Source organism: Urocampus carinirostris, chromosome 8 (assembly GCF_059441175.1).
Source record: "Urocampus carinirostris isolate Australia breed hairy pipefish chromosome 8, RoL_Ucar_1.0, whole genome shotgun sequence".
In the NCBI taxonomy this organism is placed as follows: Eukaryota; Metazoa; Chordata; class Actinopteri; order Syngnathiformes; family Syngnathidae; genus Urocampus; species Urocampus carinirostris.
Genome location: NC_142356.1, coordinates 17,190,917 through 17,209,446, shown reverse-complemented (window position 1 = coordinate 17,209,446; position 18,530 = coordinate 17,190,917). Strand labels below are relative to the sequence as shown.

At 39.8% G+C, this 18,530-nt stretch overlaps 1 protein-coding gene across 6 annotated transcripts in view; it reads right to left on the bottom strand.

The window, feature by feature from the left end:
• The window catches only part of inpp4b (inositol polyphosphate-4-phosphatase type II B), a 324,645-nt gene that overhangs the window by 121,159 nt on the left and 184,956 nt on the right, over positions 1–18,530 (bottom strand). The window contains exon 1 of one of the 6 annotated variants that reach the window (XM_088341793.1): positions 8,179–8,219. The exons of the other annotated variants lie outside the window; for them this stretch is intronic. The gene's annotated coding sequence lies outside the window, so the exon portion shown is untranslated. Of the gene's footprint in view, positions 1–8,178; positions 8,220–18,530 lie in introns of those variants that run through there. 6 annotated transcript variants of the gene reach the window in all.

The following is an 18,530-nucleotide window of genomic DNA, read 5'->3' as shown; positions in this document are numbered from 1 at the left end:
GTGATGCGTATTAGCAATGCAAAGATTTAACACGACATAATGATGGATATCTACTCAAATAAATGTATGAAGTCAGAGTTATGTAACAAAGTGGCCTAAACAGTATGCATATATCAGAGCACAATACAGTAGTCCATCTTCATACGAGCTACTCAAGTTACGAGAAATTCGAGACACAAGTTGTCTTTCGAGCAAAAATCTTGCCCGACACACGAGAGAAATTCACAGTTACGAGAACTTCCGGACGCTACCACTAGAGACTGCTCACTGCCAACATCAGCTCGTACCAATTAGCACGTGCATTTCCCGCCATGCAGACGTGATCCCCTGCACTTGTGTTGTTTTAATGCATTTATTGTCTGTCGTGCTCCCTCACTCCTCCCGTACCTCTCTCATTAACTCCTCCACCATTACACAAACAGCTTTGTTAGCAACCCCCAACTTACTTAATGATAATTGCTCATATTAAAATCACATTTTATTTTGTTATTATAATCGTATTTATCTCATCGCTGTAATTTTATGTTACGTTTTTGGTGATCAGGAAGATGTGTTTTATAGATATTTCTGGTTAACTTGGATAATTTAGGGAGTAGTGGAACGAATTGATTGGTTTTAAATTGTTTCTTATTGGGAAAATGAGTTCAAGATACGACAATTCTAGATGAGAGTTCAATCTGGGGACGAATGATTCTTGTAAGTAGAGGGGACACTGTACTCAAATTCAAGTTCAAAAATTCAACATTTTGCATGAACTGATAAAGGTTCTATGGTAATATTGAACCGAAATCCAAAATCTAGAACTGTCTGATGAATCATAATAACAACACAACTGGTACTTTTAACAATCGATAGTAAATGTGGTGATATGTTCGCAAATTGTTCTAAATATATAAATAATATAAATATGTAATAAATGTAATGAGGTAAAGCCTGGGCAGCACGGCGGGGCAGTGGTTAGCGTGTGTGCGGCACAGTGGTTAGCGCGTGTGCGGCACAGTTCTAAGGTCTCGGGAACCTCCTGTGTGGGTTCAAATCCAGCTACCGGACTTCCTGTGCGGAGTTTGTATGTTCTCCCCGTGCTTGCGTGGGTTTCCTCCGGGCACTCCGGTTTCCTCCCACATTCCAAAGACATGCATTTCAGTTGGATTGGCCGGTCCAAATTGTCCCTAGGTGTGAATGAGCGAGCGAATTGTCTGTCCCTGTGTGCCCTGCGACTGGCTGGCAACCAGTTTAGGGTGTCCCTTGCCCACTGCCCGATGATTGCTGGGATGGGCTCCAGCACCCCCGGGACCCTACTGAGGATAAGCGGTGCAGCTGATGATGATGAGGTAAAGCCTCTCAACTAAATTTATCGTAACAGTGAAATAAAAAAAAAACTGACGTAAACTGATCCATGCAATAAAACACAATAAACCATTGATCAGGAGGATGTGTTTTATGCTATTTAGGTTTATGCTATTTAGGGTTATTTTGGGAGGCCAGGAAAGGATCAATTAGTTTTAAGTTTTTTCTCATGAGGAGAATTTGGTCGAGATACAAGAAATCCTAAATATGAGCTTGATTCGGAGAAAAAAGGAATCCTGGACTGCTGCATAACCTGTAATATTGTAATATGACCCACAATTACAATAACGCAATACTCATATACACAATGAACAGCCTCATGAATGGTCAGTGACCAGTCATAACACACATTATTGGCACCAACTCTCCATGCCAGTGAAAGACCAGATTAGAAAATGAACCAGAATCTCTTAAGTTCCAGGATACGAGCACGGGAGGAAGGTAGGGGGAACTGAAAACTAAAACAACATCAGCTGTTCATAATCCGGAATAGGCCTTCTGAGGATAGTGTTGAAAAAAAAATCCTTGACAACAAATCACGCCCAAGGAAAGGGGAGCGAACAGGAAAATAAACAGCTTGCTGAGATGCGGCACAGACGGCAATTCTGGAGCAATGCAGTCTAACACTGGAGGGGTGTACAACGCCATTCTTGACCCACATAAAGCCGAGTGCGTGGGCCTAAATATAGATTTGGCAGATGCAGTACTCGTCCTAATGCGGCATGCCAGCTTTGGCCCGGCACTCGAGCGGGATGGCCGATATTGGGTGTGACTCAGCAGTAATGGAGCCCTTTGCTAATCGAACGGGTGACGGAGGGTTCCATCCAATTGCTAATGCAGAGAAAAACTACCATTATTTAGAATGGTAAAGATAAACCTGTCAGAACCAGAACCGGAGGAGGACCAAGATGCGTAACATTTACTCACAAGTTTATTGAGATATAGAGGAAAAAACAAACGTCAGCGATCCGGTGCTCGCTGGACGAGGGAAACAAGCCGCTCATGGGATTGGAGCGTGTTCGGAATACGGAAGTGGATCTCCCGGAGCGGGGGATCGTTGCGTGGTCAAACGGGAAAAACGTGTTGATAGCCGGAGCGGGGGATCAGAGCGTGGTCAAAAACAGGTCGATAGCTGGGACGAAAGATCAGAACGTGGTCGGTGGGCAAAAACGGGTCATAGCCGGAGACAAATGGGGAACCAGGAACAGACGAGTGGTATACGGATGAAAAAACGGGCTCGACGGGAGTCAGAGTCCAAGTGCTTGCCTTGCGTAGGCAGAGGTTTGCTGATGGACTGACAAAGGGCGAGTGAGATCACTGAGCTTAAATAGGAGGGGGAACCAATCAGGTAACCAGCAGCAGCTGGCGCCAAACGAGCGGGCACAGGCGAGTGTAATGAGAAATCATGACAAAACCTCTATATACCAGCACCTCTAGACATGAGAATTTCGATATTCAAGATTTATTTGGAAGAAAACTCTTGCTTGACGTACGAGGAAAAATCCAAGTAATGAGCATTCCCAAACGGCAACTGCTTGAGACTGTTCGAGACGGTTCACCGCTCCGTCCCAGTTTGCGTATGCATTTCCAACTATCAGACGCATGATCCCACAAACTTCTTTAACTTCTGCAGCAAGTTTGTTTTTATTGTATTGCATCTACTCTTTGTGGCTTTTCGTGACCCTAGCCATAATATCCGGAAAGAAAAATGGTAATGTTTTCTGAGAAAAAAAAACAATGATGACAGTAGAACCAAAGCAAATAAAACTAGACAAAAATGAGCGTAGTGTTTGTGTGAGTGACCTAGCTAAGGAGTACAATCGGTCAACATTTCCAAGTTGTACGCTATTGAAAGAAATATATGTCATCATTAAGGCTGTAAAACCGTCAAGGGGCGCGACTGTTCTTTCAAAATTGCGAACCACTATTCATGACAAGAAGGAGAGACTATTGTTATTATGGCTGCACGACAAGGAGCGAGCAGGAGATACCGTCACAGAGAGCAGAAATCCCTGTTTATCTGCAAGGACCTACAACTAGATGCAGCAAGACTTGAAAAGATTTTAATGGCTGGTTTGACTCTGTGATTTGGCAAAAGCACGTTTAACCCAACAAATAACTGTTGTCAACTGTGCACAGCAGAACAGTGCAGTGGTATGCTTAAACCACAGTATCAGGACTGGCCAAGATCATTCTCCAGGTCACAGTCTGAAGGGGACAGGAGTAGATAGATAGATAGATACTTTATTCATCCCCGAAGGGAAATTCACATTTCCAGCAGCATCCCTTCGCTGAGAACAATACAATAATAAAACAAAAAGAATACAATATACAAATACCCAGTGTGACGTGCAAATGCCCACTGTAGCGTGTTATATAGAATAACTAAATAGTGCTACACAGAATACATATTGCAATAAGATTCGGTAATATGCAATGTAGGTGGTGTGGTTTACTGTGGGCTTTTACTCTGCCGGGTAGAGTTAAAGAGCCTCATGGCATGAGGAAGAAAAGATCTCTTCGGTCTGTCCGTGGTACTGGAGTAGTGGAATAACAAAAAGGAACTAGGCCGACAAAATGAAAGAATGGACTGGTGCTAACTTTGCAGGATCCAAAAGAGGCCAGGAACCGTCAGCAGTGTGGAAAACAGAGTTGGGTCCTCAGTGGTACCTTGACAACTCAGGCCATTAAGGGACCTGTGAAGTGTGATCCTTGAAGCAATGAGTGCAGGTTAACAACAGCACGCTGTAAAAAATGTATCTGCATATTTCATTTAAAGTTCAAGTAACTTTAAGCTTATGTATCATCAACAGTCTTTTGCACCATCACTCGTCCAGCAACTATAACCGTTCCACCTACAGACCACCGATACGTTAGAAAGGGCGAACTCCCTCCGTCCTAATGCTAAACTAAAATTTTATTTTGTTAATACCTAATTTATGTTATTGTTGTATTTTCCTTTTTAACTACTATTTGAATATGTTTTTATGATCAGAAATACATGTTTTATGGCTGTAAAGACCTTTGAGACAGGGGCGAAAGAGGCCGGAAAGATTAATTACTTTTCAATTATTTCATAGATTAAATACGCTTGTTACTCAAGCATTTAGAGGAACGAGCACAATCCTGGAATGAATTAAACTCATATGTAGCGGTACCACTGTATACAGGGTTTGTACACCATTTCCAGGGCCAGATTCAAGCACTTTTGGGGACTTTCAAAGTCATTTTCCTATTTCTCCAGTACCAGTAAAAAAAGCTGGTGGATATCATGTACTTTACAGAACCACAGATATATATATATATGTGTACATATATTTTTTAGATCTTGAGTAAACTGTGAATGCTTTTGATTTTGAGACTAATTTCTCCCCAAATAAGGGTTGGGTAAAAATTACACTATGTGAAACGCTACCTTAATTTTTGGCATGGCCTGTGTTAAATGTCTGTAATTGATAGGTAATCCTTGTACGAATATACATTTCAAAGTACCTTTTTTAGGTGTAGCATGCAACTGCCCTTTTGGGTGGGATCGAGACAATGCCCTACTAACTAATGCGCACTGCCGTTATACTGAGACAAAAAGAAATGTGATGGCAAATCAAAAGCACCAGAGAGCAGCGTTTGCCAAATTTTTTGAGAAACATGTTAACAATTTGAAGCATTTACAAGCACTATGGTAAAAATTCAGGCACTTTTCATTAAATTACATTAAATTTCAATCATTTTAAGGGATTTTAAACACCCATAGGAACTTCATATAAATGATACACTGTTCTTATCTTGCACATGTCATCATTTATTTGTTGCTCACTAAGTGTTTGGTTTTATAGCATGCTGCTGGAACTTAATTTCCCTGTGGGTGTCCCCCATGGGATAAATAAACTGCTATCCAACGACAAGTGTGGCAAATTGCACCAAAGGCAAGCAAACAAAATCAAGATTCCCTCTCCTCCTTTTACAAGAAAATCCGAGAAGCCTTCACAACGACCCGCTAAGACATTTGGATTCAATCCAGGGAGCCAAGCAAGCAAGCTCGCCATTGCAAGGTCTCTCACAAATTCAATGTGTGATGTTTCCCCATGTTAACGCCGCAATTACAGCCTAGCCTCGGTCCAGGCGCTACCCGCTAAGTGACGATCAATGTCGATCCATTGAGAAGATGGCCGACGACCTTCACTGACTCACATCCTCAACGCTTAAAGGCTGCGTGAGGTTAAACCGAGCTAGAGTTACGACAAATGAAAACGGGAACCGTCGCACTCGTAGAGATGAGTGACTTTAGTGAAGTGAGCAAGGAGGCTAAACGATGATACTAATGAGCCACGGAGGCCTCCTAATTATTTGTAAGCATAAAAAAAGACAGGTTGATATGATCGGTGTTGAACAGATGCTTTTGCTGCCGTAATTGCTCCCGAAAAGGGGACAAGCGGTGCAAAGATCTGAAACCGCTAACAGAAAAGCGGGCGGTAGGTGTTTGGCACACTAGGGGCTGAGCGTGATAGTTTGCAAATTTGAAGACACCGTGGTGATAAAGGCAATTAAGAGGCATCCAAGAATATACAGGAGAGGTTTCAAACTGCACATGGGGTGCTCAGATGAAGAATTACACTGCATTTAGGTTGCCAACTGAAAATCTATCCATTTTGTTGCGGCAGATCTTGTATCAAAGAGAGCTTTACAGACTGCCGGAACGTTTTTGTAGAGACACCATGACAAATTACCCGTTGCTGTCGTAGCAGCACATATATCAACATGACATTAGATCGCCAAATGGGAGATTTTTGGGGGACAGATCTCAGTCGTTTTTGTAACTCTCCGAAAACATCGCTCACAGCTCAATGAACCTTAGCAACGAGATGAAAGACAAGATGCTGCTGTGACATATTTAAGCAATTCTCCTTCTTAAAGGAATCAAAAAGATCAAAGTCAAAGTAAATTGAATGTCTTTATGATGCTGCAATGGTTTAGGTAGATGTAGATGGATAGATTTAGATTAGACAGATTTGGATTGCATTACATAGATTAGATTTATATTTGATGGATTTAGATTGCATATATTTAGATTAGATATAGATTATATAGAGATTATATATAGATGAGATATAGATTAGATACAGTTTAGATATAATTTATAGTTTGGATATAGTTTAAATTGAGAGTAGATTTGGATTGAATTTAGATTTATTTTAGATTAAATCTACTCAAATATTTGAGTAGATATTGAGTACATTTAGAGTAGATTAGATTCAGATTAGATGTGGATTTGATTGATTTTACATTTAGATTACATTTAAAATTAAATTCGAAAGATATTCAGTAATCAACACATTCAGTGCCATCGACAGCTACAGATGTCAAAAATCTATTCTAATAAGGCAGGCTACCTGTGAATGAATTAATAAAGCATTCTCTGCTGGTGTCCGTCCGAAAACACTCATATCCATGTTTGCTAAATTGCACCTTTTTTTCACCAGACTATAATATTGGTCAATATCGCTGTCTGCCTCAAAAAATGCCCTCGATTTTGCTTTTTCGAGTGAAATCAAGAAAGTCCGACCGTTAAACCCTCAACAGACCTATCCTATGTTCCCATTAATACAAAAGACAATTTAAACTTCAATTAGCCTAGCGCGCTTGTTTCTGTAAACATGCAAAAAAAAAATGGAGCCTGTAGTGAACCCAGTATACTTAGATTCTTTTGTGAACATCAGAGGACAATTTTGTCCGGACCACTCGGGAGCTGTCGGGAAAACGTCTCCGAGAAGCGCACACAAAAGACTCGAAGCGTCTATTGTTGAGCTCATTGCCAAAGAAGAACTACTCTAGCTACTGTCTCTTCTGGGTTCTTAAAAAAAGCAAAACAACATCCAAGCGAAGCGCTTTTTATCGACGTAACATTTCCAAGGACTGGCCGTCTTGATAAAGGGTTTTAATATGTGTCGGTGCTTCACAATCGACTCCCGCATTCCGCTTGTGTTTGTGTGGCTTCTTTTATTGTGCGCCGAAAAAAAAAGGGGAAGATTGCGACAAAGTCGGCGATCAAACCAGCCGCTGTTCTTTTTATCGAGCTGCTCACGCATTAGCATAAACTCACACACGGCTAATCTCATTAATCTAAGTACAACGACTCTGCCATACTTACAAATAGACTATTGATTCACCTAAACCGGTGCTGTTTTGGAAAGAATAGGCTGTTGGAGATTTTAGGAGTAAACAAAGAAAAATGTTACATTTTTACCTTTAAATAATGATTTGTAGAACAATATATTGATTCTCTTAAGATGCGGAGTCCATTACCTTTCAGACAAAAGTGTTTTATGACATTTACAAAAAGATTAAGGGACGGTAATAAAAAACAAGGCTTGTGTTGTCACTGTTAAGCGCCAAAGCTTTTAACTCTGAAGTTAAAGGACTTAGGAGGCCAGTCTACAATCACTACATTGGAAATATTGCCTCTACATCTTAATATTATTGTATTTTTTCCCCTCTTTATTTTATTACATGTTAATCCTGGAGTGCTATGTCCAATCTCATAGTTACAATGTACAATATGTTGTAATCAATGACAAACAAGACAATTCTAATCTTTTCATGTTAAACACTTTAAATGTAAACTTTTTTTCTTTTAATTATTATTATTATTATTATTAATTACTTGGTATACAAACTTGTTTACACAGATTGCCTTTGTTTTTATTGTACATGGTCTGTCTTGCTGGGAGTAAATAGCAATCTCAGAGCCTCTAGCTTCCCTTATTAATGATTGCAATTCCCCTCATTAAGCGAAAATAAACCCTACAAACAGGTAATATTCCAATGATGTCTCACCTTTGTCGCGACAGCAATGTCTTTTCTTATTATATATATTAGGTCTGTGATTACAATTCTTACCCGGAAGTAAGACACTATTAATGAAAACCACGCCCCTTCCAGGGATAGTAACCAGTCGCCTTACGGTGCGTTCATTGACCAGACACGGAGTCGTAACTTTTATATTCAATTGACAAAGCTCTATTGTCTGAATGTGTGTTTTTTCAGCTATGCTTTTAATCCTAAGTACTTCTCTACAAGTCTGTTTTTTAATGAGCTTGAATTGATAAATGCTAATTGAGCAAGGCTGAGAAAACAAACTTACATTACCCCAAATTTTAGCTAACCTGCATTGGCTCCCTGTTAGCATAAGCTGTGATTTTAAGACTCTGTTGGTATGAAAATCATGCACGGACTTGCTCATATATTTTAGATTTAATTTCCCCCTATGTTTCTGCTCGGAGCCTTCGCTCAGAAGACGCTGGTCTATTAGTGATCCCAAGAGCCAAGAAGACATCCGCAGGTTGAAGAGCATTCTCCATTTGGGCCCTGGCGCTTTGGAATGCTCTGCCCCCTTAAGATTCGATCTGCAACCTCAGTGGAATTGTTGAAATCCAGGCTTAAAATACACTTATATTAAATCACCCATGAATGACCAATATTTCAAGTTGACAATATCTGTGTATTGTTTGTTAATGCAACATCCATTGCAGGGGGATTACCTCATGTGCGGTCCGTTCAAGGTTTCTTCATTTTCCTCATGTTGAGGTTTTTGAGTTTTTCCCTGCCCTCATGTAGGTTTTAGATCATGGGATGGTGTAATCATGGTCTGTAGTTTGCAATCATCTGTGGTCTGTGCAGCCCTTTGAGACTCCTTGTGATTAAGGGCTACACAAATAAACATAACTTGACATTATGGATCCTCAGTCAAAACTGGCAGATAACTTTTAATGCCAAAGAACTCTTCTGCCACATTCACGAAGCATTTTTATCATGATGCATGAAATAAGACATTCTTAACTAAATCTTAACTTTCGGAAATAGGATTTAATACATTTTAATGTCAATAAAAGTCGTATTTTTAAAACAATAAATGCAATTCCCTTCAAGACTTTTCAAGGATCCGCGGGAACCCTGTTTAAACAACAGAATTGGGCCCTTGATATTAACTAAACATAACAGCTAGTAAAGAAAGCTAACCCTGATAGTAACCTATTCATTCCAGTCGCTATGCGGCTTATGTATAAAAGGTCAGTGAGCGTTTGAGCTTTTGAAGAAAGTCTTATCTTGTGGTGACTTTGGCCATCGCCTTTAAAAGGTGAAGGAAGGCAAAAGAGAAGGATAGATTGCGTGAACTTGGTGAAATAGAAAGCAGCAGACACGCGCACAATATTATGTACTACGGGGATCTTTGCTAACACACTCGGCAGGTTCCCATAATCCGCAGGGACGCTGTCGGAATGAAAGTGCAGAAAGAGAGGGCGGCGGAGACAAAGCCGTTAAGGTGAAAAATCGGAAAGAGTGGCCATCAAAATCGCTTCTGTGAGCATGAATACCAAAACGGCTTTTTAGGTTTCGAGTGCAGTCCGGCCTGACGGCGCCGCTGATGAAATAAAAAGACAACATGGCCAACTTAACGGCATCAATATAATGTAATGGAGTGTAAAACGTTAAAACATAACACAAGCGAGAAAGTATTGCGATTAAAATTGACAGCCTGGTCGGTGGTTAGCAAGAAAGACGACAGCTAACTACAGTCTGATTTAAATTCGCTGCTTTCAAATGTACTATTAAAATCATTTATACACGACAGTTTATTGTCATTTTTGCTCCAGATGCAGTTTAACGTGAGAAATCATACTAGTTTATTTATAACTGGCATTAAATTCATTCCACTCACAAAAATTAACGTAAGTACTGTGTTTAATTGCTCATCGCTCAAGAAATAGGCTCCATTGTTTCGTCCTATGCGAGCTGTGCTCATATGCGGCTTCTCAGGAGCATGGACTTACATTATTAATAGATGGATAGAACAGCTGCATTTAGCTGTGTGGGCAGAAAACAAAATTCTAAATGTCCTGGAATAAACCAACCAGCATTTTAAAAAAAATAATCTATATTTTTCCAGCAGCTGCCCTATTGTTTTATTGTCTGCTCCTATCTTCGGTGTTTTTTCTTCCCGTTTTGACAACTACACTATGGATTACTTCAATCCTATGGGACATGGGTTTTAGCGCACAAAAATGCGTGTATTCAAGGAATTTCAACTCCTTGCCCTGAAGAATTCTCGTACCGGCGTGATGAAGGGGCCTAACGTGGAAGAAGAGCCGGAGCTAGCAAAGCAGCTAGCGGCGTTATAGGTCTTCGGTACCATCCGTAATCATGGTTAATGCGAACTCACGACCAAATAAGATCATCGAGTGCTGGTGGAAAACATCGAAGCGCATGCTGGAAGTGTGAATTTCCCTACGGGGATGAATAAAGTATCTATCTATCTATCTATCTATTTAAATCTGAAACTCATTCAAAAAATAACAACAATATACCCATCCATTATCTGCGTTGCTTATCCTCAGTAGGGTCGCAGGGGTGCTTGAGCCCATCCCAGCTATCTTCGGGCACTGGGCAGGGGACACCCTGAACCGGTTGCCAGCTAATCACAGGGCACACAGAGAGGACAATTCACGTATTCACACCTAGGGACAATTTGAACTGGCCAATTAACCTGACATCCATGTTTTTGGAATGTGGAAGGAAACCGGAGTGCCCGGAGGAAACCCACGCAAGCACGGGGAGAACATGCAAACTCCACACAGGAAGGTTCGATTTCATTACTCAAAACTATGCCGCACACGCGCTAACCACTGCGCTGCCCAATGATAATATATAATGAAGGTAATATGAACAAAAAGGTCCATTCTAAATTTTGAAACAAAATAGTTTTCCCCTGATGATTTCGGATCTAGTATCAGTATTGTCTCACACACACACACACACGATACTGAACAATATTTATACAATTCGTATTAAACTTATTACTGTGCTGAGCAGATGCCGAGTGAGGCAAACAATTCTCTTGCCTCATGGCAGAGGGCAATAGTAAGGGACAAAGGATTATGATTCAGCTCCAAACAATAGAATTAGTTGTATTAACAAGCAAGCAGTAAGTAAAGCCATTTAGGATTTTTTTTTCTAATTGTATGCCCCCTATAGGTAGGTAGGCGCCTTGCATGGCTGTTTCTGGCTATTAGTGTGTGAATGTGTGTATGAATGGGTGAAGCCTATTCTAAATCACTTTGGGAGGTCTTCAGTGTCTTGAAACCGATTGTTCTCAGCTTAGGGATGCTGCTGGAAAAGTGAATTTCCCTTCGGGGATGAATAAAGTATCTATCTATCTATCTATCTATATAAACGCAGACCATTTTTCATTTGCACAGTCATTTAATTGTGAATAGTGAAGGACCTATTGACGTTTTTATTCAAAAGGAGCAGATGATAAGACTTGATTTATAAGGTATGACAATAATCGTTTTTTTTTTCCTATGCTACCGGTTATATATTGCTTTTTTGCCCTGCCAACTAAACAATTAATAAAATATAGGTTCATTTATTTGTAATTCTGACTGTGCCTTAGCAAACACGAATCTCAACGCAGGCCGTTACAGTATGACGATACGACCATTCCTGCTAGCATGCTATTGCCACTTTTATGTTAATAAATGTTAATACAGTAATCCCTTCTTTTTCGCAGGGGTCGCGTTCCAAAAAAGTCCTGCGATAATCAAAACCCACAAAGTAGAAACAATTATTTATTAAGTAGATATCAGTAACACATATACGACTGTAGCAAAATAACTATAGGTCTACAAATAAGAACCACAGAAAACAGATTTGCAGTCGAAAAAAACAATTAAAAGAGAGGCCAGCTAACTACACGATAGCATTGATAGCACAATAGCCGAAGTCACAAATGTAGTGGTCTGCCACGAGCTGCAGCTCCAGGTCATCGGTTTTGTGAGTAATGGATCTGGCTTTGGTGAGATACAGGCTCGGCAGGGGTGGTTTAAGGGAGTTGTTACGGAGCCTAGCCAAAGCAGTAGGCTTTCTGACTCTTCCCGGCGTCTGATTTAATTGACAAATTTATTTTTAATTTTAACAAGCTGCATACATAGTAGCTGTTGACATGCTATGTAGTATGTTTTACTGGACACATCGACTTTTGTGACCGCCCCGCTGTTTGACAGCATACACCAGCCTATCACAGTAGCGCACACAGACAGTCTCAGCCAACCAACACACAAAGCCCTGCCTAACCTGCCCCCGTTAGCATTTGCTGTCTGCTGTTTGCTGCAGAACACAATACGTTGATATCTACGACAATTCATTTCAAATACCCCTATGTATCTAAACCGCTGTACAGAGAGGGATTACTGTAATCACTTTCAGGTTAGGTGAGTTTGTGAATAATAGCCTGACGCGAATCAGAGGCCACTTGAAGGCATTTGGCGGACATGTTGATCTGGGGCCCACATGCGATAAAAGCAGATGCCTTTTGTAAAGGATTTAATGGCTATTAGGACGCCTGCAGCGGTGCAGAGAAGAGACGTGGGCGTTTTCGAAAATGAGTCGCTTTGACAAGCAACTAACGTATAAACAATAAGGAAGAAAGTGACGCTGCTCTGCTGGAGGTTTGTGCTGGGAATCTAAATTTAGCAAAGAAGAAACGGAAGTATCATTAACTAATTATTCCTGATTGCAATAAGAAAATTACTGTATATTATTAAATAAAAGGTGCACTTAAAATAGCAAAATCTGAATGAATCAAGTTAATTCACAGTGTGTCACACAACTCACAGATTTCATTATAATGTTTAATTGAACAACACTGAGGAAACATCGCTTTGACTCAATGAAAATAAGTATGTGTAAAGCTCATGTAGAGGAGTATATTATTTTTTTCCATTAAAAAAAACTCAAAATATATGAATATATATCAATAAATAAACCCTTGGCAACAAAAGCGAGTACACCCGAAGGCACTAAACCCAGTTACTGTATGTCCAAACACCAATACCATGTGACTTGTTACTCTTACTAGGTCTCAGGTATGATTCGGAAAAAGGTGTGTTCAATTTGAATTACACTGTCATACTGGTCAATGAAACTCCTAATATGGCACACCATGGCAAGGTACTCTCTGGGTACCTTAAAAAATGAATTGTGGCGCTACATAGGAGATCTCACAACTCACTGTCATTGTACCCGAGTGAGACCTTGTCTAGAGAAGGGACTGCACAATACACAAAGAGGTAAGTATTAGTTTCAGGAGCGAGCAGCAGCAAGTCAACTGCAGGAGAGAGAGTGGGAAAGGTGAGAGGAGAGAGAGTGGGAAAGGTGAGATGGCACAACATTCATTTGGACAGGTAACTTAAAATTAGTTTTACCTGGTTATATCAGTATTATTTTCCCCCCATTTTATTAACACTCCACTTATTGAAACATGAATATTTTGTTTGTTTGTTTGTTTGTACATGATTCAATTGTTTGTTTGTTTGTACATGATTCAAATTGAATCTTTTCTTCCGGCGCCGTCACGAATGGCAGCCACTCCAGCAGCTCCCGTGTTATTTTCGATTGTTCTCGATTGTTCTCAGCTCAGGGATGCTGCTGGAAATGTGAATTTCCCTTCGGGGATGAACAAAGTATCTATCTATCTATCTATCTACATAGGGCTGCCCAAGGCGACAAGATGATTGCCAACACCCTGAAGGTGAGCTGCAGTACAGCTGCCAAGATCCCCCAGCGTTTAAAAAAAAATCTTGTTGCACTCACAACAGGGCTTGTATTGGACGTCTAAAGAAGTTGAGTGAACGTGCACAGCATCACATCCAAATGCTATCTACGAAAGATAGGTGCAGTAGTGCTTTTCGCATTGCTGCAGAGATGGAAGAGGTGGGGGGGGGTCAGCCTGGAAGTACTCAGACCATACACTTCAGGAACTTATACTTTAGGGTGTAGTCGCTTTTGTAGCAATGGGGTTTAGTTACTGACGCCTATATTTTTTATGTCTTGAGGGTTTACACTGCTATAATAGCTTTACACAGGTTACCTATCATTATATCAAAGCAATTTTTCTTCAGTGTTGTTCGACTACTCACTATAAATAAAACTGGAGAAATGTGAGGGGTGTACTCCCTTTTGCAAGATAATGTAACTTAAAAAATCCAGTTCAAATGTATTTATTTATATTTTTAATGTTATGCTTTTCTATGCAACACTGTAGTATTAATTACATGCGCCTTATAGTCAAGTGAGCCTTATATATAAAATAAATAGCTCACAGAGGAATATTTTTTTGAGCGCACCTTATAGTAAGATGCGCCTTTTAGCCCGGAAAATACGGTAATTAAGGAGATTTTATGGCTGCAAAAAGGGAGAGTTTTTCATTGGATTTTCCAAACAAATTAGCGAGTCGTGAAATGTTAATTGATAGGCTAATGGTAAAATGTTAACATTTTAATCAGTGTATTGGAAAACAAAATCTTAGCTCAAACTGACTGTGAAAATAAATGCTAATTGTATTGCTGGTTCAAACCATATGTGAGAAAATCAGCAAAATGTGGATTATTATCTTCCAATATCAAGCAAATCTTTGTAAGACTAAACTATCTACCTTTAAAATAATCAGTTTAACAAGAACCCAAGTAATTTGCACATCATTCTAATAAGATGAAAGGAAAATGAGTGGACTGATTAATTGTGCGCGCGGCAGTAATTCAGGAGGGAAAGCGCTCATCTTGGGATCAATAGGTCGCAGGTTCGATTTCCAGCTTCTCCGTGTTATACGTTGAGGGGTCCTTGGGCAAGACACTAAATCCCTAATGCCCCTGATAAGCAGGTAGTTGCCTTGCATGGCTGATGCGGCTATCGGTGTGTGAGTGTGTGTCAATGGGTAAGTGTGAAGCACATTGTAAAGTCATTTGGGAGGTCTTCATTGACTTGAAAAGCGCTACAAAAATGCAGACCATTTCTATTAATATGAATAAAAAAAACAAAAAAAGCCAAATAGTAGTCGGTGAAGTAGGATTCCAAACTCAGCAGAATCGTTTGATTGATAAAAAAGATCGGTTAAGACAAAAATCAAGATTTTTTTAATTTGGAAACTGAAAGATCTACGGTCACTGGCAGAAACTAGTTAATTGTGCTTTTTTTTTTAAATTTTAAACTTTATTTCAAATAAACTGAAACAATATAGCTGATGGTAGATAATTATGCTCATTTTGATGATTAATTTTCAAATCTCAGTTAAAAAAAAAGTATCCACCATATAATCTGATTTTTCTTTAAAGGATTTGTTTTCATATTTTAAATGAGCAATAAGTTAAAATATAGTGAAAAGAGAAAATATATAAAAAATATTCCGTATGGTGAAGTGGAAACGATAAAAAAATGTGACAGAATTTTGTATTGTGCCTAAAAGGTTGGAAAAAAAAAAAATAATATTAAAATGTGGGTATATATGTATATGTAAACACTACAAATTTTGTTCTCATCATTTAGTCATTCTAAAAATGTGTTAAAGTAAGAGATATGAATCAGGATAATGAATGCTTGTTAACACAATTTTAATTTTTAATGAATTTATTTGGGCCAAGGTGAGTGAGTGCATTAGCAAACGAGTGAGAGTTTGAATTAGTTAATCCATTAGTTTGGTCTGAAATATTATGAGTAGAAGAGTAACGCGTGTGGAAAATGCTTAGGAACAGAAAATGATAACTAATGTCATCTACTTTGTTAATTATCTTTATAATTAGCTTTGTTTGAGCGCAAGCAGTATAAACACCTTAGCTTCAGTGTCGTTAAATAAATAGATGCTGTAAATAAAAGACCCAATTCATTCACTTGTTAGTGAATTAAACAAATGTGTGTGAAAGTGCAATATATTTCAAAAGTCAGTTAGGTCCTTTGCATTAGGTGAGATTTGTAGTACTTTGTAATTACTGTATATGATTTAATTTGATGAGTATAGATTTATAAAAAAAAAAATAACTAGCATGCTTAGCCATTGGCAAAGGCTTTTCATTGTGGATCCAACTTTTTCAATTTACTTAGTCTCCCGGGGCTTTCCCTACATTGTAGCGTGTTATTCCGAGTTTGTTATTGTGTTCTGATTCCGGAATGCTGCACCTTCATGCATATGATTAAGCGCACCGTGACTCATCACACCATAATGATTCATTTTGGGGTATTACTGTGTATTGCTTTTCACTTCACTGTCTTCCATTCGCTTCTGTTGCCAAGACTTGCTTGCGCTTTTGGCAAAGGTTCGTATGCATATCTTGCCATTCTGGCACGACGTGATGTATTGTTGAAATTTGGATTTTCGTGCTGACAAAGTTTGGTGGAGGTTAATAGAATAAAGAAAATGAGAGGCTGTTTTCAAAGTAAAACATGTGTGCTCTCACATAATGTGCACGACTATACTGTCATACAGAGACAGTCATACCCATCCACAAAGGCTGGTATACTCTCATTCACTATTATTATTACTCTCACGCATACTATTATACTCTCGTAAGCACACTACTATACCCTTCTCGTTTGAGAAGTAAATACATTGCTCTCATATATAACATCCAGGGTTGGGTAGGGTTACTTTAACTTGATTACTTTCAATTACTTTTGGATTACTCCAATACCAAATATACTAATAAAAGACAAAATAAACTAAATATGAATAAAATTATGACTCACAACACGTGGTAAGCTTTCTCTCCTGGCTTTGAGCTCATTGATCTCCGGCAAAACTAACATAACATGCGACAGAAACAAAATGAAAATAAATCCAAACAGCTTGCCAACATCATTTTTGCCGCTCCATGTATTCCGTTACTCCCTAAGCCTGCACAAAATTTAGAAATGTTATTCATATTTAGTTTCTTTTGTCTTTTATTAGCATATTTGGTATTGGAGTAATCCAAAAGTAATTGAAAGTAATCCAGTTAAAGTAACCCTACCCAACCCTGATAACATCATACTCTTACACATGTACTACTATTGTCACGGTTGCCCATTGCCCTCTCTTGGCCCCGCATGTTTGGCGCCAGCAGCGGATCGTTGCTTGATTGCTTCCCTCCTATTTATACTCAGTGCTCTCATTCACACCTTGTCAGTCCGTCAACGAACCTCTGCACCCGCAAGACATGTGTTTTGACTCTATACAGTATCTTGCTTGTGTATCCTGTCCGCTATCGATCCAGTCTGTCCGGCATCGGCTCGTGTATCTGGTATCGATCCTGTCTGTCTCGTCCTGATAGATATTTGACTCCAGTCTCCCGTGTCTGATATCAATCCCATCTGTTTCGTCCTGTCTGATATCTTGCTACAGTCTCCGGTATCCGGTATAGATCCAGCCTGTCTCATTCTGACCGATATATTGCGCCAGTCTCTCGTATCAATCCCGTCTGTCTCGTCCTGTCTGATATCTGACTCCAGTCTCCGGTATTGATTGCGTCTGTCTCATCCTGTCTGATATCTGACTCCAGTCTCTAGTATTTGGTATCGATCCTGTCTGTCCCATCCTGTCCGGTATCGATCCCGTCTGTCCGATATCTGCTCGTGTGTCTGGTATCGATCCTGTCTGTCCATCCTATCCGGTATCAACCCGTCTGTCCGGTATCTGCTGCTAGTGTATCTGGTATCGATCTCGTCGGCCTCTGGCTTCCTGTTTTTCCACGCCGGACTTCTATCTTACTTCTTCCACCCAGCGATCACCGAATCACTGGCGTTTGTGTTCAGGCGCATGACTGCCCCATTACCGTAAAATAAAGCTTGTATGAAAACGTTACGCATCTGGGTCCTCCTCCTGTTCGGGTTCTGACAACTATACACTCAGTCAGACCAATGCAAAACCACTACTATACTCTCCGATTCATAACATTATACTCTCACACATATCACTGTATTCTATGATAGTTAGTTTGAGAATTATATCTTACTTGCTCTCAGAGTTTCTAGCTATGTACCGGGAGAGTTAACTGTGGTCTTTGTGTTTGCTGTATACTTTCCACCGCTAACAGTTTCACCAGATGCTAACGTTAGCATAGCGCTATATCTCCTGCCCGCTGCTAAACATCAGCTTGCACTACCCCAACGGAGCTTTATCGTCGACGGCGACTTTAATCGGGCCCCAACGGAGCTTTATCGTCGACGGCGACTTTAATCGGGCATGTTTATTGACTGTACTCCCAAATCCTTTCAATTGTGGACTCCCAAATCTACTAATTGTGGACTGAGCAATTCGGAAAAACGCTGGACTGTGTAATGTAAGATCAAACATTCGGGAACTCTGTTTGACCCTCACAACAACT